The 25,836-nt window shown below is 42.4% G+C and overlaps 1 long non-coding RNA gene across 1 annotated transcript in view; it reads right to left on the bottom strand.

Moving 5' to 3' along the window:
* The window catches only part of LOC122235367, a 29,535-nt gene extending 4,237 nt beyond the window's left edge, over window positions 1-25,298 (bottom strand). The window contains exon 1 of the long non-coding RNA XR_006213433.1: window positions 25,116-25,298. This is a non-coding gene — a long non-coding RNA (uncharacterized LOC122235367). The remainder of the gene's footprint in view (window positions 1-25,115) is intronic.
* Window positions 25,299-25,836: the final 538 nt, after the last annotated feature.

Raw genomic sequence — 25,836 nt, forward strand, 5'->3', positions numbered from 1 at the left:
GTCCCAACTTGGTCTCTGGAAAGCTCTGGCCTCTGGTTGCCAGGTGCCCAGGTATGCATCAGGTGTAAAGTCATATGTTCAGTGTGGAGAAATGCTACTGTCAGGCACATCCTTGCTGGGGTTTTGCAGATGTACTGGTGTCTTTTCTTTAAAAAAAAAAAAAAAAAAAAAAAAAAAAAGCCAGCTTTCTTTACAGTCAATGCAAATTTCATGTTTAAAGAAAGGCAACCAATAAAATCTCTCAGCTTAGAATTAAAATCAAACACTTGATAAGTGTAGGATTACCTGTAGATAAAATCACGTTGAGCCTGGTTAGCTGGATAGGCTAATGCGACCCAAAGAGTGGTTTGTCTGTATTGTCAGCTTTTTCGTTGCTTTTTTCTTTCATATCTTATTCAGATTTTGAACATATATGCATTTAAGGAATATAATTTTGTCCAACTCAGGCCACTTTGTATTTGGTAGAATGAATTTTCACTAAAAATGATTGAACTCTGCTGTTTCAACACTCCTGTAGATTCAACCTTGCCCTCCTTTTTTTTTTTTTGTTTTTTGTTAAGGCTTTTTTTTTTTAAATGTTTATTTATTTTGAGAGGGAGAGAGAGAGCACGAGTGGGGGAGAGATAGAGAGAGAGGGAGAGAGAATACCAAGCAGGCTCTGCACTGTCAGCACAGAGCCTGAGGTGGGGCTCAAACCTAACAACTGTGAGATCATGACCTGAACCGAAATAAAAAATTGGACCCTTAACTGACTGAGCCACCCAGGTGCCCCTTGCCCTCCTTTTTTTAATGCTATAAAGTCAAGGAACTAGCAAAAGCTGCAGTGGCCCTTAGGAGAGGCCTGGAGCCAGGCAAAAAGAGCAGGGACAGTTGGCCCAAGTACCAGTAGACCATTAGGTCTCTGGCTCTGTGCTTAGAGTACACTTTTCCCTATGGATGAAGCTGTAAACAAGTCATAGACTAAGAGAATTTTACATCGAGAAAAGGGCAATCTCCTCAATCTTGGCTATTTGCTCAAGTGTAGGTGTGACATTATTGGACACGTGACAGGTGTCCCAGCAATCCTGGGTGATTTCCACTGAGTTCGGTGAAGAAGCCTCACTGCCACGCTCATTCCAAATACAGTCCCGAAATCCAGGGCTGGAGGACCCCTTTCTATGCAGAAGTTATGACCTGTTCCAAGCTCGATATTAAATTTTAAAAGAAGAAAAACACAGCCCAGTCTTAGCTGTCATGATGGAAGTCAGGCATAAAATATACTTGATAGAAAACCATAGATGGTCATAAAATTTTTCTGGTTTTTATTGTTTTTGGCTACCTGGTACCAAGCTGCAAAAAGGACTATTTAAATTTGCTTTCTTGGGATGCCTGGGTGATTCAATTGGTTAAGCGTCCAACTCTTGATTTTGGCTCAGGTCATGATCTCCTGGTTTGTGGGTTTGAGCCCTGCATCCAGCTCTGCACTGACAGTGAGGAGCCTGCTTGGGATTCTCTCTCTCTCTCTCTCTCTCTCTGCTCCCACCCCTGTTCATGCTCGCTTTCTCTCAAAATTAATAAACATTTTAAAATAAATTTTCTTCCTTGTTTCACTACTCAACACTTGATGAAGGATGGGGGTGATTAGCAAAAAATAATAATACGAAATAAGAAGCAAGAATGAAGCAAGGGGAGGAGGGGGCCAAGATGCTGGAACAGCATGGAAGTTTATTTTTTTGCATCTCTTATCCCTAAAATGCAGCCAGATCAACACTGAACCACCTTGCACACCTAGAAAACTGATTTGAGGATTAACACAACAATCTGCACAAACTGAACCACAGAACTCAGCAGGTACACAGCGCAGAGAGGTGAACTGGGGGAGAGAGAAGCCACGGAGGGCAGGGAGCTATTTTTGCTTGTGGAGAGAGGATGGAAATGGGGAGAGTATGGGAAAGGCATCCCCCCCCCCCAAAAGCAGCTGGACAGAAAAAGGAAAAGTGGAAACAGCCATAAGGGCCTAAACAAAAAAGGGAGAAAGGAGAAAGGAGAGGGTTTAAATTCCATTAACACTCTATAAACAGGGGAGAGCAGAGTCCGAAGCTCTGCAGCTCGATACCTGGTAGTGCTCTTGTGGGAAGGGCGAATCCCTGGGATCAGAGTGAAGTCCGGAGGTCTTCAGACCACACAGGGAGAGGCGGTTCCCCTGCTGGGAGGACATTTGGTAGAGGCGGTGCAGCCTCCCCACAGGCAAAGGTCCCAGCAGACCCTGGAGAATGGCTACACTTGTTGGTGTTGGAACAAGGACATTAAGAGATGGTAAAGCCTGATGCCAGATGTGTGTTGTGATTTACCATAAACCCTGAAACACTGCTACAACATGATTGCACAAACTTTTTCTGGGGCGGGCTGGCGCCTGGCTGCAATCTCTGGGAATTGGCAGTGGCATGGTCTCGCAAACGTTCCTGGGGGCAGGTTGGCACCCGGCCATTGCTCAGCAAGACCCTCTCTCAGAGGGTCAGAATGGGTCAAAGCCACAGTCCCTCGGAAGTAAGGGATTGGGAAACAGTCCCATCTGAGATAAAACTCAGGAAGGAAGTGCCACCTGGCAGCCTGATGGCTTGGTCATGGACAGTTTATAAGCGGGGAGTGGACAGAAGCTGAAGACAAAGGAGGAGTGCTTGATTGCCAGTCCAGGAGAGCACAGAGTTCTGACACTAGAGACTAGGTAGCTGTGTGATGCCATTTTCACCCCTCCCACGCATGTGCATACACACCTACAAGAGCGACAACAATCCAGTAAACTAAGTAGCACCATCTAGTGGAGAACGGAGCCATTATACTAATCCCCGCCTGCCCAACTGGGCCAACCCCGCTCTTGAGGAACACCACAAGTCTCTCCTCCTGCTTAGTTTACAGACTATACAGTGCTTCATAGTTTGACTTCTAGGGGAAACGGGATGTAATTTCAATCGTATTTGATTCTGTTCACTGGTCCATCTGTTCAATTTTTTTCTTTTACTTTTCCTATTCTCGAATACAGAAAGAAAATTTATTTTTATTTTCCATTTTCATTAAATATTTCCCTTTAATTTTTTCTACTATATTTTTTACTTTTTTGTAAATTTTTAAAATTCTATTGTACTTCCATGATTTCATTTTATTCTATTTTATTGTATCCATTTTTTCAAATTTTCAAACATTTTCCTCTTTTTTCCCCTTTTCTTATCTTTCCCTTTTTTCTCTAATCTATCAAGTTTTTTTTTTCAACAACTAGACCAAAACACACCTAGGATCTAGCATCTTGTGTTTGATTTTTTGTATGTTGTTTTCAATTTTTTTTTATTTTTTTAAAAGTTTATTTATGTTTGACACAGAGACAGAGCATGAATGGGGAAGGTCAGAGAGAGAGGGAGACACAGAATGTGAAGCAGGCTCCAGGCTCTGAGCTATCAGCACAGAGCCCGACACGGGGCTTGAACTCACGGACCGTGATATCATGACCTGAGCCGAAGTCGGATGCTTAACCGACTGAGTCACCCAGGTGCCCCTGTTTTTAACTTTTTAATTTTAGTTTGTTTTTACTTTAATTCCATTTCTTCCTTCAAAATGACAAAACGAAAGAATTCACCCCAAAAGAAAGAACAGGAAGAAATGACAGCCAGGGACTCAATCAACACAGATACAAGTAAGATGTCTGAACCAGAATTTAGAATCACAATAATAAGAATACTAGCTGGTGTTGAAAATAGATTAGAATCCGTTTCCACAGAGATGAAGTAAAAACTAGTCAGGATGAAATAAAAAACGCTATTAACTGAGCTGCAATCTCAAATAGCTGACACAGCGGCAAGGATGGATGAAGCAGAGTAGTGAATCAGTGATATAGAGGACAAACTTATGGAGACTAATGAAGCAGAAAAAAAGAGGGAGACTAAGGCAAAAGAGCACAAAATAAGAGAACTCAGTGACTCATTAAAAAGGAATAACATCAGAATCATAGGGGTCCCAGAAGATGAAGAAAGAGAAATAGGGGTAGAAGGTTTATGTGAGCAAATCATAGCAGAAATTTTCCTAACCTTAGGAAAGACACAGACATCAAAATCCAGGAAGCACAGAGGACTCCCATTAGATTCAACAAAACCCAACCATCAACAAGGCATATCATAGTCAAATTCACAAACTACTTGGGCAAGGAAAGAATCGTGAAAGGAGCAAAGGAAAAAAAGTCCTTACCCTACAAGGGATGACAGATCAGGTTTGCAGCAGACCTATCCACAGAAACTTGGCAGGCCAGAAAGGAGTGGCAGGATATATTCAATGTGCTGAATCAGAAAATTATGTAGCCAAGAATTCTTTATCCAGCAAGGCTGTCATTCAAAATAGAAGGAAAGATAAAAAGTTTCCCAGACAAACAAAAATTAAAGGAGTTCGTGACCACTAAATCAGCCCTGCAAAAAATTTTAAGGGGGACTCTTTGAGGGGAGAAGAGACAAAAGAACAAAAACCAAAACCAAAAAAACCCCACAAAAAGACCAAAAGCAACAAAGACTAGAAAGGACCAGAGAACACCACCAGAAATTCCAACTCTACAGGCAACATAATAGCAATAAATTCATGTATTTCAGTACTCACTCTAAACGTCAATGGACTAAATGCTCCAATCAAAAGATATAGGGTAACAGAATGGATAAGAAAACAAGATCCATCCATCAGTGTCCCTGAGTGGCTCAGTTGGTTAAGTGTCCAACTTTGGCTCAGGCCATGATCTCGCAGTTTGTGAGTTCAAGTCCCACATGGGGCTCTATGCTGACAGCTCAGAGCCTGGAGCCTGCTTTGGACTCTATGTCTCCCCCTCTCTCTGCCCCTCCCATGTTCATGCTCTGTCTCTCTCTGTCTCTTGATAATAAACTTAAAAATAAATATTTTCTTAAAAAAAGAAAACAAGATCCATCCATATGCTGTTTACAAGAGACCCATTTTAGACCTAAAGACACCTTCAGGTTGAAAATAAGGGGATGAAGAACCATCTATCATGCTAATGGTCACCAAATGAAAGCCAGAGTAGCCACACTTCTATCAGACAATCTAGATTTTAAAATAAAGACTGTAACAAGAGATGAAGAATGGCATTATATCATAATTAAGGGGTCTATCCACCAAGAAGATCTAACAATTGTAAACATTTATGCTCTAGATGTGGAAGCACCCAAATATATAATCAGTTAATCACAAACATAAAGAAACTCATTGAGGGGTGCCTGGGTGGCTCAGTCAGTAAAGTATCCAACTTCAGCTCAGGTCATGATCTCACAGTTGATGGGCTCAAGCCCCGCGTCGGGTTCTGTGCTGACAGCTCAGAGCCTGGAGCCTGTTTCGGATTCTGTGTCTACCTCTCTCTCTCCGTCCCTCCTCTGCTGGCACGCTCTCTCTCAAAAATAAATAAAAATGTTAAAAAAAAAAAAAAAAGAAACTCATTGATAATACTACCATAATAGTAGGGGGCTACAACACCCCACTTACAACAATGGATAGATCATCTAAGCAGAAAATCAACAAGGAAATAATGGCTTTCAATGACACACTGGACCGGACGGACTTAACAGATTTATTCAGAACATTTCATCCTAAAGCAGCAGAATATACATTCTTCTCCAGGGCACATGGAACATTCTCCAGAATAGATCACATACTGGGACACAGATCAGCCCTCAACAAGTACAAAAAGATCGAGATCATACCGTGCATATTTTCAGACCACAACGTTATGAAACTCGAAATCAACCACAAGAAAAAATGTGGAAAGATAACAAATACTTGGAGACTAAAGAACATCCTACTAAAGAATGAATGGGCTACCCAAGAAGTTAAAGAGGAAATTAAAAAGTACATGGAAGCCAATGAAAATCATAACACCACAGCCCAAAACCTCTGGGACACAGCAAAGGTGGTCACAAGAGGGAAGTATATAGGAATCCAGGCCTTCCTAAAGAAGGAAGAAAGGACTCAGACACACAACCTAACCTTACACCTTAAAGAACTAGAAAAATAACAGCAAATAAAGCCCAAAACCAGCATAAGGCAGGAAATAATAAAGATTAGAGCAGAAATCAATGCTATCAAAACAAAAAAAAAACAAAAAACCCCAGAACAGATCAATGGAACCAGAGGCTGGTTCTCTGAAAGAATTAACAAAATTGATAAACCCCTAGCCAGTTTGATCAAAAAGAAAAGGGAAAAGACCCAAATAAATAAAATCAAGAATGAAAGAGGAGAAATCACAACCAACACAGCAGAAATAAAAACAATAATAAGAGAATATTATGAGCAACTATATGCCAACAAAATGGGCAATCTGGAAGAAATGGGACAAATTACTAGAAACATATAAACTACCAAAACTGAAACAGGAAAAAATAGAAAATTTGAACAGACCCATAACCAGTAAAGAAATCTAATTAGTAATAAAAAAAAATCTCCCAAAAAAACAAGAGTCCAGGGTCGGATGGCTTTCCAGGGGCATTATACCAAACATTTAAATAAGAGTTAACACCTATCCTTTGAAGCTGTTCCAAAAAAATAGAAACGTAAGGAAAACTTCCAAACTCATTCTATGAAGCCAGCATTAACTTGATTCCAAAACCAGACAAAGACCCCACTAAAAAGGAGAACTACAGACCAATTTCTCTGATGAACATGGATGTAAAAATCCTCAACCAGATCCAACCAGATCCAACAATACATTAAAAGAATTATTCACGGCGACCAAGTGGGATTTACACCTGGGATGCAGGGCTGGTTCAATATCCGTAAAACAATCAATGTGATTCATCACATCAATAAAAGAAAGGACAAGAACCACATGATCCTCTTAATAGATGCAGAGAAAGCATTTGACAAAATACAGCATCCTTTCTTGATAAAAACCCTCAGGAAAGTAGGGACAGAAGGATCAAACCTCAAGATCATAAAAGCCATATATGAAAGACCCACCACTAATATCATTCACAATAGGGAAAAACTGACAGCTTTCCCCCAAAGGTCAGAAACACGACAGGGATGTTCACTCTGGCCATTGTTATTCAACATAGTATTGGAAGTCTTAGCCTCAGCAATCAGACAACACAAAGGAGTAAAAGTCATCAAAATTGGCCAGGAGGAAGTCAAACTTTCACTCTTCATAGATGACATGATACTCTAAGTGGAAAACCCAAAAGATTCCACCAAAAAACTGATAGAACTGATCCATGAATTCAGCAAAGTTGTAGGATATAAAATCAATGCACAGAAATCAGTTGCATTCCTATGCACCTATAATGAAGCAACAGAAAGAGAAATCAAGGAATCGATCCCATTTATAAAACCATAAAATACCTAGGAAGAAATCTAACCAAAGAGGTGAAAAACCTATATACTGAAAACTATAGAAAGCTTATGAAGGAAATTGAAGAAGACACAAAGAAATGGAAAAATATTTCATGCCCATGAATTGGAAGAATATTGTTAAAATGTTGATACTACCCAAAGCAATCTACATATTCAATGCAATCCCTATCAAAATAACACCAGCATTCTTCACAGAGCTAGAACAAACAATCCTAAAATTTGTATGGAACCAGAAAAGACCCCAAAGAGCCAAAGCAATATTGAAAAAAAAAACAAAAAAACCCAAAGCTGGAGGTATCACAATCCCAGACTTCAAGATGTATAACAAAACTATCATCATCAAGGCAGTATGGTGCTGGCACAAAAACGGACACTCAGATCAATGGAACAGAATATAAGATGGACCCACAAACGTATGGCCAACTAATCTTTGACAAAGCTGGAAAGAATATCCAATGGAATAAAGACAGTCACTTCATCAAATGGCACTGGGAAAACTGGATAGCGACATGCAGAAAAATGAACCTGGACCACTTTCTTACACCAGACACAAAAATAAACTCAAATGGATGAAAGACCTAAATGTAAGGCAGGAAGCCATGAAAATCCTAGAAGAGAAAGCAGGCAAAAACCTCTTTGACCTCGGCTGCAACAACTTCTGACTCAACATGTCTCCGGAGGTGAAGGAAACAAAAGCAAAAATGAACTATTGGGACCTCATCAAAATAAAAAGCTTCTGCATAGCGAAGGAAACAACCAGCAAAACTAAAAGGCAACTGATGGAATGGGAGAGGATATTTGCAAACGATATATCAGATAAAGGGTTAGTATCCAAAATCTATAAAGAACTTATCAAACTCAACACCCAAAAAACAAATAATCCAGTGAAGAAATGGGCAAAAGACATGAATAGACACTTCTCCAAAGAAGACATCCAGATGGCCAACAGACGCATGACAAAATGCTCAACATCACTCATCAGCAGGGAAATACAAATCAAAACCACAATGAGATACCACCCCACACCTGTCAGAATGGCTAATGTGAACAACTCAGGCAACAACAGATGTTGGTGAGGATGCGGAGAAAGAGGATCTCTTTTCCACTGCTGGTGGGAATGCAAACTGGTGCAGTCACCCTGGAAAACAGTATGGAGGTTCCTCAAAAAATTAAAAATAACACTACCCTATGACCCAGAAGTTGCACTACTAGGCATTTATCCAAGGGATACAGGTATGCTGTTTCGAAGGGACACATGCACCCCATGTTTATAGCAGCACTATCAACAATAGCCAAAGTATGGAAAGAAGCCAAATGTCGATCAATGGATGAATGGATAAAGAAGATGTGGTATAAATATACAATGGAGTATTACTCGGCAATCCAAAAGAATGAAATCTTGCCATTTGCAAGTATGTGGATGGAACTAGAGAGTATTATGCTAAGCGAAATTAGTCAATCAGAGAAAGACAAATATCATATGACTTCACTCATATGAGAACTTGAAGAGACAAAACAGATGAACATAAGGGAAGAGAAGCAAAAATAATATAAGAACAGGGAAGGAGAAAAAAATAAGAGACTCTTAAATATGGAGAACAAACAGAGGGTTACTGGTGGGGTTGTGGGAGGGGGGATGGGCTATATGGGTAAGGGGCATTAAGGAATCTACTCTTGAAATCATTGTTGCACTGTCGGCTAACTAACTTTGTTGTAAATTAAAAATAAATTAATTAATTAAAAAAAAAGAGAATGAAGCAAGAGGCTTTAAGCATGCAGGCTGGGGCTCCAGTCCCAATGAGTGACTGTGTGTGCATGTAAGTGTGAGCACTCACATGGTGGGCTTAAACTCGTTACCTTCAAAACACAGAAAAGATCATTTTGAGTGGACGTGGGTGAAGAAAATTAAAACTGAAACGAGGACAATCAGAAGGAAATCTTGTGTGCAATCTGTAACATCCAATCCTGCTGTGAAAAAGATGCCGTCGGCAAGTTGTATTGCCCCACACAGGCTGGCAGGATTAAAGCTGCAGAGAAAGAAATTCTGAGAAGGAAATTCATTTATATTGAAATGCCATTCACAGATTGTGTGGTAATCTAAACTACTAAAATTTAAAGCCTTAGCTTTAAAACTGCATGAGGATGATAGCCGGTATGTTGTCAAGTGAGTTTTGACCTAGTTTTCACATCTAGAGATTTTGCAGAGATCTTTTCTGTCGTTCTTATTATAGTAATGATTTCTGCTGGACAGAGACGATTGAATCCCCACATGGACAGATAACACTGCTGCTTTTCTGGTTTTTAAGTGAGTTAAGGTGGTTTTGCGTGTTGTACAGGGTGAATTATAAATATATCCAGAATGACTTTTGCAAGGCAGTTCTGCTTCTAAGCTGCTCCAAGGGCTGGTGTGAGACTGGCTGAATGAAGAAGAACATCTGGGGAGCTTGTTGAAAAACCCAGTTTCTGGGTCCCTCTCCTGGAAACTGAGCATGGAGGTGGTGTGTCCAGGAGTCTGTAACTTTTTGTTTTTTAAGTGCCACATGCGACCACAGTGGAGTTTGAAAACCATTTCCACAGTGCACTGTTGTGCTTTGAATGGAAACTGTGGCCAGGGCGATTGCCAAACTTTAAAACTATAGACGGGAATACAGACAAACAGTGGCGCCTGGGTGGCTCAGTTGGTTAAGCGTCTGACTTTTGATTTCATCTCAGGTCATGTGTTAGAGCCCTGAGTCAGGCTCTGCGCTGACGATGCAAAGCCCACTTGGGATTCTCTTTCTCCCTCTCTGCCTCTCCCCTGCTCATGTTCTTTCTCCCCCGAAATAAACTTAAAAAAAAAAGAATACAGACAAATATGACACCCACGTACCTACTACTCTGAACTGCCATATTTGCTTCAAGTATTACTTCCATCAAAAGAAATCTGGGAGAGGGGGGCACCTGAGTGGCTCAGTTGGTTAGGCATCTGACTTCGGCTCAGGTCATGATCTCACGGTTCGTGAGTTTGAGCCCCATGTTGGGCTCTGTGCTGACAGCTCAGAGCCTGGAGCCTGCTTCACATTCTGTGTCCCCCTCTCTCTCTCTGCCCCACCCCTGCTCGTGCTCTGTCTCTCTCAAAAATAAACAAACATTTAAAAAAGGGAGAGAGAAATTGGTATTATGATAAAGTCCCTCTTTCCCCAGTGTTCAGCCCCATTCTCTTACCCTGCTTCACAGGCCACCACCGTCATGATTTGGTGTGTGCCCTTCAGGCACAGTCTGTAATGGTGCACAACCTTGCTGACAGGTGGCCAGTTCAAGAGGCCACGGCAAACCTAGGGTGGCAGTTTCACGGGAAGGATGGGCAGGGATGTTTCTCCAGAGAAGAGCCAGGAGGATCTTAACCAATTCCAAGGAAAAAGGAAAACATCCTGTACATTCAGGAACACTGAGGATGTACTGTGTGAGCAAAATGACCACAGCATCGCATTTTCTAGCAAAGGCGCCAGGGTCCAAAGGAATGGATGGTGTTTCTCCAGAAGTGATAATGGGGTTCTGGGTTAGAAATGGCATTCTCCACAAAAATATTAGGAAGTGGTAGGGCACCTGGCTGGCTCAGTCAGAGGAGCGTGCAACTCTTGACCTCAGGATTGTGAGTTTGAGTCCCACGTGTAGAGATTAAAAAAAATAAACTTAAAAAAAATAGGAAATGGTAGAGCATAAGAAGTTATTATGGTCACCAAACTACTTAATTTGTAATTGATCATTTCTAAATTGTGTTAATTAGGCATTAAAATGTAATTTACTTTAATAAACCCATTTAAAAAAAAAATAAAGAAATGCTGCTCTCCACAGACGTGGGGTATACCATGACTGCCTTCCATCATTTGTGCAAACAAGATTCCTAGTCACCTGCTCTTTCTCACCTGTGATTAGAATCTCAGGAGTGAGAGGAGAATGGTTTCTGTCAAATTTTCCTTTCAGGAAAGGAAAAGTACTGAGCCCTAGCTTTGCAACTAGGGAGCTTTGATTCTGCCCAAGACAATTCCTCTTAGCTTTAAGTCTGCCATCCCCGCAGCCCACTATGCAATAATATTCCCCGGACAAATAATGACAAATGAAATAGCACTTTAAGCCATCTGTTCGAGTTGGTGCATTTTGCCTCTGGTGTTTATAAACCTGCTGCAGTAAAAAGCAAAAACAAAGCCCTGCATTTAGCAAAAGGCATGGCTGGGTGAGCAGCCAGAAGTAATTTCCATCTCAGAAAGAAACACGACTTAATTTATTTTTGTCCAAGATGTTTCAGGAGGTGTGTTTTGCTTTAGAGCAACAAATGCAGTATGCTCTGGCATTGCCAGTCTGTCCTTTCTGAAACGCAAGGAGAATGTGGGGGTGTCACAATGTTGGGGTCATGCTTTTATGTCTAAATTTGGCTCTGTTGCTGAAATTAGCACTAAGAATCTTCTGGAACATCTGCCTAACCAGTTCACCAAGTGGTTCCTGGTGGTGCCTGGGAGATGATGTTCATGGATGATCATCGGAGGTTGGCTTTGTGTTTTGTTTGCGTTGGAAAATCCCAATGGGGACTTCTCATTATTGCTTGGCTCAGGAACCTCACAAGGTAGCATTACATTTATTTGGTGTTTTCTACAGAACCGGACGACGTGAAAAGGTTGGATTAGCTAGTTCTCAGTGAGCTGTAGGGCAGCTCTAACCCATGTAACCTTTCGAGGAAGGTCAAATGTCCCCCAGAACGGGGGAAGCAATTTGGGGTCAGAATGCTTACAAGACTTTCCTGGGTTTGGTTGCTCGGCAGGGAGACGGAAAAAACAAAAACTCGTTTCCTTTGTCTCAAACTATTGGTCAAATAAGTAAAACAAACAGGAGGCAGCATTTCAAATGCACGTGGTGGGGGGAGGGGTTCGGGAAGAGCGCTGACAGGGTGTCGCTGTGTCACCTGGCAATGTTCAATGGCAAAATGTCTCACGTGCAGCACCGGGGACAAACGAGTATGGTTTTATGGGTTTGAAGAGATCACTGGCACTCACAGCAGCCTGGGCACTACTTTGTAATCAGTTCTACCCCCCACGGGACAACTGCTGCGTACCCAGAGGGGAGAACATGAAAGACGTTTTTGTCCAGAAACGTCTTCCTGGCTCTTTCGAAGAAAACAAAGGAGCGGCTGCGCTTTCAGTGTGTGCGGCGGTGCGTGTCGGACACAGTTCGACAGAAGGAAACGGACTTGCGATGATTGAAAGTTATTAATACATATTAATGAATAAACGCCAGTAACTGTTGGGTTTTTAAAAAATAGGTGATCCTTTTTCTTCTGCTTTCTTCATTTATTACCACAGCAGAAAATGTAATGAAACTGCATAAAACTGGTACTGCAGAAAATAAGTGCAGAGCAGCGATGTCTGGAGCAGCAATGCTGCAGCTTCTAGAAAAGCCTCCCCACCACCACTCCCTTTCAGAATTTTTTATGTTTTAATTTACTTTATTTATTTATTTTTTTAAGAAGGCTCCACTCCCAATGTCGGGCTTAAACTCACCACTGGGAGAGCAAGAGTCACATGCTCTACAGACAGAGGCGGCCAGGCGCCCTCCTTTCAGGACTTTTTAAATCATTTTTTTAAAATGAAGAGCCACTTGAAAATGATGGCCTGGCGGACGATTCTACGCTCTGGTAAAGAACACCCTTGCCTGAAACTGCAAGCATAAGGAAATGAATATTGAAGCGTGTCCTCAATCATGTGATTTCTCTCAGTTTTCTTTACCCTGTGTCTGCTCCTCCTCCGCTGGGTCACTAAGTCCCCGTATTTGACGTCTTGTTAACTCCCTTACACTCCACCGGTCCTGTTTGCAAGTCCCTCCGCATGGGGTTGAGCAGTGACTAAATTAGTTAACAATGCTCCCCCGGAATCGAACCAATTGAACCCTCACGGTTTGACTCCAGAGTGCAAACGCCCAGGGATCAATTGGACCACATTCTTTGTCACAGCTTTGCTCAGCTGGCACTGGCTTGATTTAGTGAATAGATGCTTCAACCACATCAAATTTGACTTATGATCTTTATGTAAAATCTGCCTGATGACACAGAAGCACTTTTTGTAATTTTTTTAAATGTTTATTTTTGAGAGAGAGAGAAAGAGAGACTGGGAGGGGTGGGGGTGGGGATAGAAGATTGGAAGCCGGCTCCGCATTGACAGCAGAGAGCCCCGATGGGGGGCTCAAACTCACTGAACCATGAGCTCTCGATCCAAGCTGAAGTCCGATGCTCAACCGACTAACCCACCCAGGCACCCATGTAACTTTTTTTAAACCCTTCATGAACAGCGATTGGGGTAGGTTCGCTCTGGGCTTCCTTAAGGACCTCTTACAAAGCCCTTGCTACCCTCGGACAGCAGCTGTTTTGAGCACTGGCTGCTATCGCTACACCTTAGAAGCCACGTGAGTTCCAGCTAAAATGTACAGTGTACAATGTACCAAGGACAAGCAGAAGTCTTAATAAGTTGGTTTCCTGTACTGGATCCAAACAAGTCTGATTGATCAAATGGGGAGTAATGAAGCCTCCTCCTGAAAAATGGTTTTGTTTCCTTCTATTTTCCTATACCTTCAGCCTATTAACGAATTTTAGGGTAAAAAATTAGAAAGCTGCCCCTAAGTAACTAGTTTTCAACTATGCCAGATATTAACAGTTCAGAAACTGGAAAGCAGCACCAGTCTCTCATTGGCATAATTCTCCTTGATTGCCCACGCATTCTACCCTGGAAGAAAATACATCCCCTCCCCATGGGACTCAAAGTTATTTTCATTTGGAATAAAAATAAATGCAACCCACAAGCATCATTTTCCCCCTAAATTGATCTGTGAGGGGAGATAAACGTTGCTCACCGCTAAGAGATTTCTAGAAGCTACAAGAGATTCTGATTGAACAGTGTGATTTCTAATTAGCCAAAGACCCCAAGGCACCTGGCTGGCTCAGCGGAGCCATGCTCGAGATGTGAGTTCGAGCCCCTCGTTGGGTGTGGAGATTACTTAAAAATAAAATCTTTTAAAAAAATGAAAAAAAAAATCTTTAAGAAGTTTCAGGATCTAATGTACAACATGGTGACTATCATTAATAATATGGAATTGTAGACTTGAAAGTTGTTGAGAATAGTTTTAAACATGCTCACAACACACATGCACAAGAGCTATGTTTTACATATGTGAAGTGATGGATTTGTTAATTATCTTGGTCTTGGCAATCATTCTACAATATGTATGTATATCAAATCATCATGTTGTACACTTTAACTATATACAGTTATATCTGTCAATTATTACTCAATAAGATTTTAAAGTTTGGGGTGCCTGGGTGGCTCAGTCAGTTGAACGTCTGACTTCAGCTCAGGTCATGATCTCACAGTTCGGGAGTTCGAGCCCCACATCGGGCTTGCTGCTGTCTGTGCATACATAGCCTGCTTCAGATCTTCTGTCCCCTCTCTCTCTGTCCTTCTCTCACTTGCACTCTCTCAAAAATAAATAAAACATTAAAAAAATTTTAATAAGATTTTAAAGTTTGTTTTTAAGTAATCTCTACACTCAACATAGGGCTCAAACTCATGACCCCGAGATCAAGAGTCACATGCCTTCCCAACTGGGAGAGTCACATACTCTCCCAGCCAGGCACCCCAAAGATTCTTTTTTTTTCTTTTTAATTTTTAATTTTTAAAGTAATAAATAAAGTTTTTTAAAAGCAAACTAAGGGGCACCTGGGTGGCTCAGTCAGTTAAGTGTCTGACTTCTGTGCTGACAGCTCAGAGCCTGGAGCCTGGTTCGGATTCTGTGTCTCCCTCTCTCTCTGCCCCTCCCTCACTCATGCTCTGTCTCTCTCTTTCTCTCAAAAATAAATAAACATTAAAAAAAATTAAAAAAGCAAACTGGGAAGAATAATTAAGAAGGAAACAAGATAACTAGATAGGAATATCCCAGGGGCCCTAAGGGAGGGATCTACGGAGGAGGGTTTCTAAACACTGGGCTGGTCCCCAAACTTCATACTCTGAGGATTTGTCTAGTCAAAATGAGACAAATGTGGGATGCCTGGGTGGGCTCAATCAGTTAGGCATCCAACTCTTTTTTTTTTTGTTTAACGTTTATTTATTTTTGAGAACGCGCACACAAGGGAGGGAGGGGCAGAAAGGGGAACAGAAGATCCAAAACAGGCTTCATGCTGACAGCAGAGAGCCCAATGTGGGGCTCCACTCAGGAACTGTGAGATCATGACTCAAGCTGAAATCAAGAATCAGATGTCTAATCGACTGAGCCACCTAGGTGCCCAAGCATCCAACTCTTGATTTTGGCTCAGGTCATGATCTCATGGCTCGTGGGATGAGCCCTGCATAGGGCTCCTCGCTGACAGTTTGGAGCCTGCTTGGGATTCTCTTTCCTTCCCTCTCTCTCTCTGCCCCTTCCCCACCCCAAATTTTTAAAATGAGGCAGATGAGGGAAATCAAGACAATACAGTAAGATTTTCATAACTGAATTTGTTCCATTTAGGACTGTCCTATGAGATTATAGGATCTTTGGATCTTTCAAAATTCAAATGTCCATCCTTATATGATGACGATACTAATGGGTTGTTGTTCTTTTTTTAATTCTCTAACTTGCTGAAACGCAAAGTTGGCAAACCAATGTTGGTCTCCTTAAAGAAGAAAAAGTGATTCAGACCTAAACACACATGCACATTGAAAGTGAAGGGATGGATGGGGTGCCCATGGTTTGTGAGTTTGAGCCCCACATCATGCTCTGGGTTGACAGTGCAGAGCCTGCTTGGGATTCTCTATCTTTGTCTGCCCCTCCCCTGCTCTCTCTTTCAAAATAAATAAATAAACATTAAAAAAATAATAAAGTAGGGGTACCCACCTGGCTCAGTTGGTTAAGCATCTGACTTCAGCTCAGGTCACGATCTCGTGGTTCATGAGTTCGAGCCCCACATTCAGCTGTCTGCTGCCAGCACACAGCCTGCTTCAGATCCTCTATCCCCTCTCTCTCTGCCCCTCTCCCCTCCCTTGCTCGTGTGTGTGTGTGTGCATGTGCGTGCACATGCACACATGCACACACTCTCTCTCAAAAATAAACATTTTTTAAAAATTTAATAAAATAAAACAAAGACTGTAACAAGACAAAGGAGGACACTATATAAACATAAAGGGAACAATCTAACAAGAAAATATAAGGATTGTAAATATTTATGCACCCCACATGGCAATACCCAAATACATAAAGCAGCAATTAACAAACATCAAGGAAGAAATCAAGAGTTATACAATAATAGTAGGGAACTTTAACACCCCCTTACATAAATGAATAGATCCTCCAAATGGAAAATCAACAAGGAAAGAGTGGCTTTGAATGACACATTGGACCAGATGGATCTAACAGATATATTCAGAACATTCCATCCTAAAACAGCAAAATACACGTTCTTTTCAAGTGCACATGAAACATCCTCCAGAAAAGATCACGTTAAGGCACAAAGCAAGTCTCAACAAATTAAAAAAGACTTATATCATGCATCTTTTCTGATGACAAGGCTATGAAACCAGAAATAAACTACAAGAAAAAAACTTGGAAAGAATAGAAATACATGGAGGTTAAATATCATGCTACTAAACAATGAATGGATCAACCAAGAAATCAAAGGGGAAATAAAAAAATACATAAAGATGAATAAAAATGAATACACAATGGTCTAAAATCTTTGGGATGCAGCAAAAGGTGTTTGAAGACAGAAGGTTATAGCAAAACAGACCTACCTTTCCAAGAAGCAAGAAAAATGTCAAGGAAACAACCTAACCTTATAACAAAAGGAGTTAGGAAAAAAAAGAACAAACAAAAGCCAAAACAAGTAGGAAGGAAATAATAAACATTAGAGCAGAAATAAATGAAATAGAAACTAAAAAACCAAAAAGAACAGATCAATGAAACTAGGAGGTGGTTCTTTGTTTTTTGTTTTATTTATTTACTTTTTAAACATTTATTTATTTTTGAGAGAGCACAAGAAGGGGAGGAACAGAGGGAGGAGACACAGAAGCCAAAGCAGGTTCCAGGCTCTGAGCTGTCAGCACAGAGCCCGATGAGGGACTCAAACCCATCAACCATGAGATCATGACCTGAGCCAAAGTCAGACACTCAACCGACTGAGCCACCCAGGCGCCCCAGGAAATGGTTCTTTGAAAAAACCAACAAAGTTAATAAACCTTTAGCCACACTCATAAAAGAGAGAGAGAGAGGACTCAAAATCAGAAATGAACAGGAGAAATGGCAACCAACACCACAGAAATGCAAAGGATTGTAAGAAAATATTATGAAAAATTATATGACAACAAATTGGATAACCTAGAAGAAATGCCTAAATTCTGAGAAACACAACCTTCCAAAACTGAATCAGGAAGAAACAGAAAATATGAACAGACCAATTACCAGCAATGAAATTGAATCAGTGATCAACAATTTCCAACAAACAAAAGTCCAGGACCAGATGGCTTTACAGGGGAATTCTACCAAACTTTATTTATTTTTTTTTAATTTTTTTTTTAACCTTTATTTATTTTTGAGACAGAGAGAGAGCATGAACGGGGGAGGGGCAGAGAGAGAGGGAGACACAGAATCGGAAGCAGGTTCCGGGCTCTGAGCCGTCAGCCCAGAGCCCGATGCGGGGCTCGAACTCACAGACCGCGAGATCATGACCTGAGCTGAAGTCGGCCGCTTAACTGACTGAGCCACCCAGGCGCCCCTCTACCAAACTTTTAAAGAAGAGTTAATTGGGGTGCCTGGGTGGCTCAGTCGGTTAAGTGGCCGACTTCAGCTCAGGTCATGATCTCATGGTCCGTGAGTTCGAGCCCCGCGTCGGGCTCTGGGCTGACGGCTCAGAGCCTGGATCCTGTTTCGGATTCTGTGTCTCCCTCTCTCTGACCCTCCCCCATTCATGCTCTGTCTCTCTCTGTCTCAAAAATAAATAAACGTTAAAAAAAATTAAAAAAAAAATAAAGAAGAGTTAATACCTATTCTTCTCAAAGTATTCCAAAAATAGACAAGGAAAGAAAGCTTCCAAATTCATTCTATGAGACCAGCATTACCCTGATTCCAAAACCAGATAAAGACACTATAAAAAAAAGAGAACAGGCCATTATCTCTAATGAACATAGATGCAAAATTTCTCAACAAAATATTAGCAAACCAAATAGAACAATACAATTAAAAAAATCACTCACCACAATCAAGTGGATTTATTCCAGGGATGCAAGAGTAGTTTAATGTTCACAAATCAATCAACATGATACATCACATCAATAAGAGAAAGGATAAAAGCCATATGATCATTTCAATAGATGCAGAAAAAGCATTTGACAAAGTACAATATCCATTCATGATAAAAACTCTCAACAAAGTGTAGAGGAAACATACCTCAACATAATAAAGGTCATAGATGAAAATTCAAAGCTAACATCATACTCAGTGGTGAAAAATGGAGAGCTTTCCCCCGAAAATCAGGAACAAGATAAGGATGTCCACTCTCACCCCTTTTATTCAACACAGTACTGGAAGTCCTGGCCACAGCAATTAAACAACAAAAAGAAATAAAAGGCATCCAAATTGGTAAGGAAAAAACAAAACTTTCAGTATTTGCAGATGACATGATATTATATATAGAAAACCTTAAAGACTTCACCAAAAAAGTATCAAAACTGACAAATGAATTTAGTAAAGTCACAGGATACAAAATCAAGATACAAAAATCTGCTGCATTTCTTTTTTAATGTTTTTTTTTTTTTTGAGAGAGAGTGAGAGAGTGCACACACATGTACATGCACACAAGCGGGGGAGGGGCAGGGGGAGAGGAGGAGATGCAGAATCAGAAGCAGGCTCCAGGCCCTGAGCTGTCAGTGCAGAGCCCGACCCAGGGCTAGAACTCAAGAACTGTGAGATCGTGACCTGAGCCGAAACCAAGAGTTGGACGCTTAACCGACTGAGCCACCCAGGCACCCCTGTTGCATTTCTATATACTTGTAATGAAGTAGCAGAAAGAGAAATGAAGAAAACAATCCCATTTACAATTGCACCATAAAGAACAAAAATGCCTATAAATAAACTTAACCAAGGAGATGAAAGCCATGTACTCTGAGAACTATAAAAAACACTGATGAAAGAAATTCAAGAAAACACACATGGAAAGACATTCCATGCTCATGGGTTGGAAAAACCAATATTGTTAAAATGTCCAACCCAAAGTAACCTACATATTTAATACAATCCATATCAAAATACCAACAGCATTTTTCACAGAACTAGAACAAACAATCCTAAAATTTATGGAACCACAAAAGACCCTGAATAGCCAAAACGATCCTGACAAAGAAGAACAAAGCTTAAGATATCACAATCTCAGATTTCAAGATATATTACAAAGATGTAGTAATCAAAACAGTACAATACTGGCACAAAAACAGACACATAGATCAAAGGAACAGAATAGAGAGCCCAGAAATAAACCCATGATTATATGGTCAATTAACCTACAACAAAGGAGGCAAGAATATGCAATGGGAAAAAGACAGTCTTTTCAACAAATGGGGAGCATTGGACAGCTACATGCAGAAGAATGAAACTGAACCACTTTCTAATACTATATACAAAAATAAACTCAAAATCAACTTAATTGTGAGACCTGAAACTGTAAAAATCCTGGAAGGGAGCACAGACAGTTACTTCTTTAATATTGGCTGTAGCAACATTTGTCTAGGGATGTCTCCTCAAGCAAGGGAACCAAAAACAAAAATAAACTACTGGAACCACATCAAAAGAAAAAGCTTCTGCACATCAAAGAAACCAGTCAACAAAACAAAAAGGCAGCCTACTGAATGGGAGAAAATATTTGCAAATGACATATCTGATAAAGGGTTAGTATCCAAAATATATAAAGACCTTATACAACTTGAAGAACATTATTTACAGTAAACCACCATTTTGGTAAAAAAAAAAAAAAAAAAAAAAAAAAAAAAAAAATATATATATATATATATATATATATATATATATATGCCCCCACACACACATAGTTTCTTATTCCTATGACATCTTCAGAATAATTTTTTAAAAACTGGTAACCTCTGAGGGGAAAAAAATGTATGTACATGAACTGACAACAGAAGCGACACACTTTTCAATATAAACCTTTCATACCTTTGCTTTTGTAACTTGTCTATATTATTAACTCAATAATAAAATATAAAAATAAATTACTGTCACTAAAATGACAGAACTATAAAAAACATATATACACCAAAAAAGAAAAAAAATCCAAATCATCCAATTTAAAAATGGGCAGAAGACATGAACAGACATTTCGCCAAAGAAAGGCATCCAGATGGCCAACAGACACATGAAAAGATACTCAATATCACTCATCATCAGGGAAATGCAAATCAAAAGCACAATGAGCTATCACCTCACACCTGTCAGACTGGCTAAAATCAAAAACACGAGAAACAACAGGTGTCAACAAGGACGTGGAGAGAAAGGAATGTGCACTGTTCGTGGGAATGCAAACTGGTGCAGCCACTGTGGAAAACAGTATCGAGGCTCCTCAAAACTTAAAAGAGAATTACCATGGGGTGCCTGGGTGGCTCAGTCGGTTGAGCGTCCAACTTCAGATCAGGTCATGATTTCCTGGTTCGTGGGTTCGAGTCCTGCATCGGGCTCTGTGCTGACAGCTCAGAGCCTGGAGCCTACTTCGGATTCTGTGTCTCCCTCTCACTCTGCCCCTCTCCCATTCGCACTCTGTCTTTCTCTGCCTCTCAAAAATAAAGAAAAGTAAAAAAAAAAAATAATTACCACTAGATACAGTCACTCCACTACTGGGTATTTACCTAAAGAAAACAAAAACACTAATTAAAAAAGAGGGGCACCTGAGTGGCTCAGTCTGTTAAACATCTGACTCAGACTCTAGATCTCAGCTCAGGTCTTTTTTTTTTTTTTTTTTTTTTTTTTTTTTATAGCGGTATGAGGGAGTAGGGGTGGGATGGGGGGACTGGTTGGGGGAGGAGAGGCTCAGGGAGAGCCCCACCTGCTGGAGTGTTCAATCCCATGACCCTGGGATCATGATCTGAGCCGAAATCAAGAGTCAGAGGGTCAACCGACTGAACCACCCAGGTGCCGCTCAGCTCGGGTTTTGATCTCAAAGTCATGAGTTCAAGCTCTGTGTTGGGCTTCATGCTGGGCATGGAACCTACTTTTTTAAGAAAAAGCATATATGCACCCTTATGTTTATTGCAGCATAATTTACAGTAGCCAAGATATAAAAACCTATATGTCCATCAATAGATATAAATGGATAGGGAAGATGTGGTATATACATACACGTGTATACACACACACTGGAATACTGCTCAGCCATAAAAAAGAATGAAATCTTGGGACACCTGGGTGGTTCAGTCGGTCGGCTGAGCATCTGACTTCAGCTCAGGTCATGATCTCGATGTTCGTGAATTCGAGCCTGGCATTGGGCAAGCTGCTGTCAGCACTAAGCCTGCTTTAGATCCTTTGTCTCCCTCCCTCTGCCCCTCTCCTGCTCGTGCTCTCTCTCTCAAAAATAGATAAAAATTTTAAAAAAATAAAAGAGAATGAAACCTTGCCATTTGCAACATGGACAGAGAAAGCATAATGCTAAGTGAAAGAAGTCAGAGAGATACAAATACCATATGATTTCACTCATGTAGAATTTATGAGACAAGGGGCACCTGGGTGGCTCAGTCGGTTGAGCGGCCGACTTCGGCTCAGGTCATGATCTTTCGGTCCATGAGTTCGAGCCCCGCGTCGGGCTCTGTGCTGACAGCTCAGAGCCTGGAGCCTGTTTCAGATTCTGTGTCTCCCTCTCTCTGACCCTCCCCCGTTCATGCTCTGTCTCTCTCTGTCTCAAAAATAAATAAACATTAAAAAATAAATAAATAAAAAATAAAAAAAGAATTTATGAGACAAATGAACAAAGAAAGAACAACAACAACAAAACCAGACTCTTAAATACAGAGAACTGGTAGCTACTGGGGGGGGGGGGGGGGGGGGGGGGGGGAATGGGGGGGATGGGTGAAACAGGTGAAGGTGATTAAGAGCACACTCATTGTGATGAGCACTGAGTGATGTATAGAATTGAATCACTATATTGTATACCTGAAACTAATATAACACTATGTTAATTATACTGGAATTTAAAATAAAATAAAACAAAATTTTCTTATTTAAAAAAATTTTTTTAACTTTATTTTGAGTGAGAGAGCAGGGGAGGGGCAGAGAGAGAGGGAGAGAGAGAATCCCAGGCACTCTGCACTGTCAGCGCAGAGCCTGATGTGGGACTCAACCCATGAACTGCGAGATCATCACTTGAGCAGAGATCGAGAGTTGGATGCATAACCGACTGAGCCACCTGGGTGCCCTAAAACAAAAAATTTTTAACGTGGAACCAGAACTCTGAGGGCAGCTCAGCCATGGTAGGTCAGTTAGTAAATGCTGAATTCCAAGTGATGGGAGTTGGAATGGGGCTGCTTATGTTCACTTGAGCAGCCGATTTACAGTCCCACAAAGGGCAGGGTGGGACAGAGAGGACTGAGGCTGGTTTATCTTCTGTAACTAGAAGACTTAACAGGTCAAAGGACTCCAGGCCACTCAAACCCTACCTTGACATTGTTGTTTACTGATCCACAGGCCCAAGGAGGATTCCCTGCATGTGGATTTGGAGATGGATTCCCCCACCCAGAGATTTCTGGAACTAAAGGGGAGATTGGCTATCTTTCCTAGAATTGGCAATCACAATGTGCCCATCTGCCTTGGCAAAGAAGGACCACGTTGGTCTGCTCATCCATGGCCTCCATGGCCCTCATTGTCCCGCCCTCCAGTCATTTGTACAAGTTGTCATCCAAGGGGGTATTTGAAGATGAAAATGTGCAGGACCATACTGCTAAAGTGTTACCTTTGTTCCCCCTTCCAGCATTTCCTATTATCCTTGGCTCAGCACAGCACAGCCAGACCAGTCTTGTTCTTTGCTTTAAGGATGTATTAGGAGAAAACAGAGAGAAAGGAGCTGCTTCGGGCATGTGAGTTGTAAAGGCCTGGCGCCTGAGAGAAAACAAAATAACTCCAGGTGGACCTTGTCTGAGTGCCTGAAGGGCCCCGAGTTTCCCTGAGCTACGGTAAAGCGCAGGTGCTGGAACACCTGCTCACACCCCAGCATTAGCAGAGAGCACTGGACCCAGAGGAAGTCCCAGATGAGGGATAGACACACACACACACACACACACACACACACACACACACACACACACAGCAAAGGCACGTGTGTCTCTATTCAAAATCACCAAAATATGGAAACAGCTCAAGTGTTCGAACGGATAAAAAGAATGCAGTACAATTATAGCCACACGATGGAATATTATTCAGCCACAAAAAGGAATGAAATCCTGGCACAGGCTACCACATGCATGAGCCTTGGAAACATTATGCTGAGTGAAAGAAGCCAAAGACCAACTATTCCATGATTCCATCTGTACGAAATATCCAGAATAGGCAAATCCACAGGGACAGAAAGATCAGTGGTTTCCTGGGCCAGGGGAGGGGTAGGGTCAGGGAGTGACTGCCAGTAGGTACTGGTTTCCTTCTGCCCTGGTAAGAATGTTCTGGTTGCACAACAGCATAATGGCACTGAATGCTACTGAACTATATACACTTTAAGATGATTAAAATAGTGACTTTTGCGTTATGCTTATTTTACCACATACACACACACACACACAAACCCATGTGCCTTTCCTGCCTGTGGCTATAAGGAACCCTCTCACCTGCTCATCCCCTCCCCCCAACACACGGGTTCCACAGATAATCTCCTGTACCTTCTCTGTTGGCCAGCCCTTCCTGTCACCTACCCCCCACCCCCACGCCCCAGGTGCCATGCCCACAATGGGCCAGGCCCAGAGGCCTCCCACCGGAACCGGGGCTACGGGGTGTTCGGCTGTGAGGACTGACAGTCGTCATGTTCCTCAGAGTGATTTTCTCACCTAAATCCTTCACTTCTGCCTCCTCACCCCAACCCCCTACTCAGACACTTAAGGACAGCTCTGGAGTAAGGGAAGCTTTGGACAGTCTCTTGGAGACCCCTGGGGGGGGGGGGGGCTGGGTCCCAGGGGTCAAAGACAATGCCTTGTTGAAAACATTAGCTATTCCCATGGCTCCAAGGCCCAAGGCAGCCAGCCTCTAAGGGGGCCACGGCGGGGGGGGGGGGGGGGGGGGCGGGAAGGTGGGGGGCAGCCCAACCTGCAAACAAGGGCTGTGTGAACCCCATCAGATCATGGGCCCGGCTCAGGGCGGTGTCACGGACACAGGCCCTCCAAAACCCTGAGCCTTCGTGTCCAGCTGGTGTGCCCACCCTGACTCGTGGTCGCGCCGGGTCACAAGCACCCCAGGATCACCTACTAAGCCCCCTCCCTAGTCCCAGACACCCCAAATCACGCTTTAGGAGCCTGAGGGGTGGCAAAGCCCCATGCTTGAGAGGACACCCACCTCACAGACCTCAGCGGACAGCACACCCCCGAGGGGTCCCGACCCTTTGCCCCTGGGGGCCTATGGGTGACGAAAACTCTTCTGTACACCTGAAAGGGCCCCCGGAACTTCAGTGGGGAAGCTGGCCCGCTTCTGAGGCTCCTGCCCCATCTGGCGGGGTCCGCGCGAGCCCCTGCCGGCTTTACCTTGCTTCTGCCGGCATCTACGGTCCACCTGGAGAACTACGGCGCAGGGCACCGGAAGTCCCCGGGAGCGAGTCCAGCCGCGAGACGCTGCGGGCCGCTGGACGAGCGAGCGCACGCGGCCCGTGCCTGGGATGAGGATGTGGTGCCCTCTAGAGGCCGCGGGGCCGTACGGCCGGGGACCGGGTGGGCGCTAGAGGGCCTCTGCGCGCGCTAAAGGCTGGCAGGTGCGGGACCTAGGCGGACTGAGAGGCGAACGATTTGTTCAAGGTCATAGGGAGACACAGATCCGAGCCTTCTGGAGTTGGGCCTTTGGTATGCCGCTGCCGCTTGTTAAAGAAAACAAAAAACCCTCGCACACTCATGCCTGCCCGGAGCAATGAAGCTTAAGTGTCAGGGCACTTCATTTGCCCAGGGCCCCAGAAACGTATTCACGTGGTCGTGTTTGTTTCTACGATTTGCAGAAGTGAACCATTTGAGCTGTAATTGGTTAAGATCGCTCTCTTCCCGCTCTCTCTGTCACACTTCCCCTCCGGTCCTGGAGAGGCCAAGGGCCTTTGGGGGCTGGCTAAGGGGAAGTTGAGTTGAGGATACATTTAATGTGCCTTTAATGAGAACTGTTTACATATGTAGTTATTACTGGCCATCCTGGGGTAGGAATGACTTCCGGGAATAATCCCACCGCCCACCTGGCATCATGACATCGAGCACTACAGCAGCTGGG

The sequence above is a fragment of the Panthera tigris genome, chromosome X, assembly GCF_018350195.1.
Source record: "Panthera tigris isolate Pti1 chromosome X, P.tigris_Pti1_mat1.1, whole genome shotgun sequence".
In the NCBI taxonomy this organism is placed as follows: Eukaryota; Metazoa; Chordata; class Mammalia; order Carnivora; family Felidae; genus Panthera; species Panthera tigris.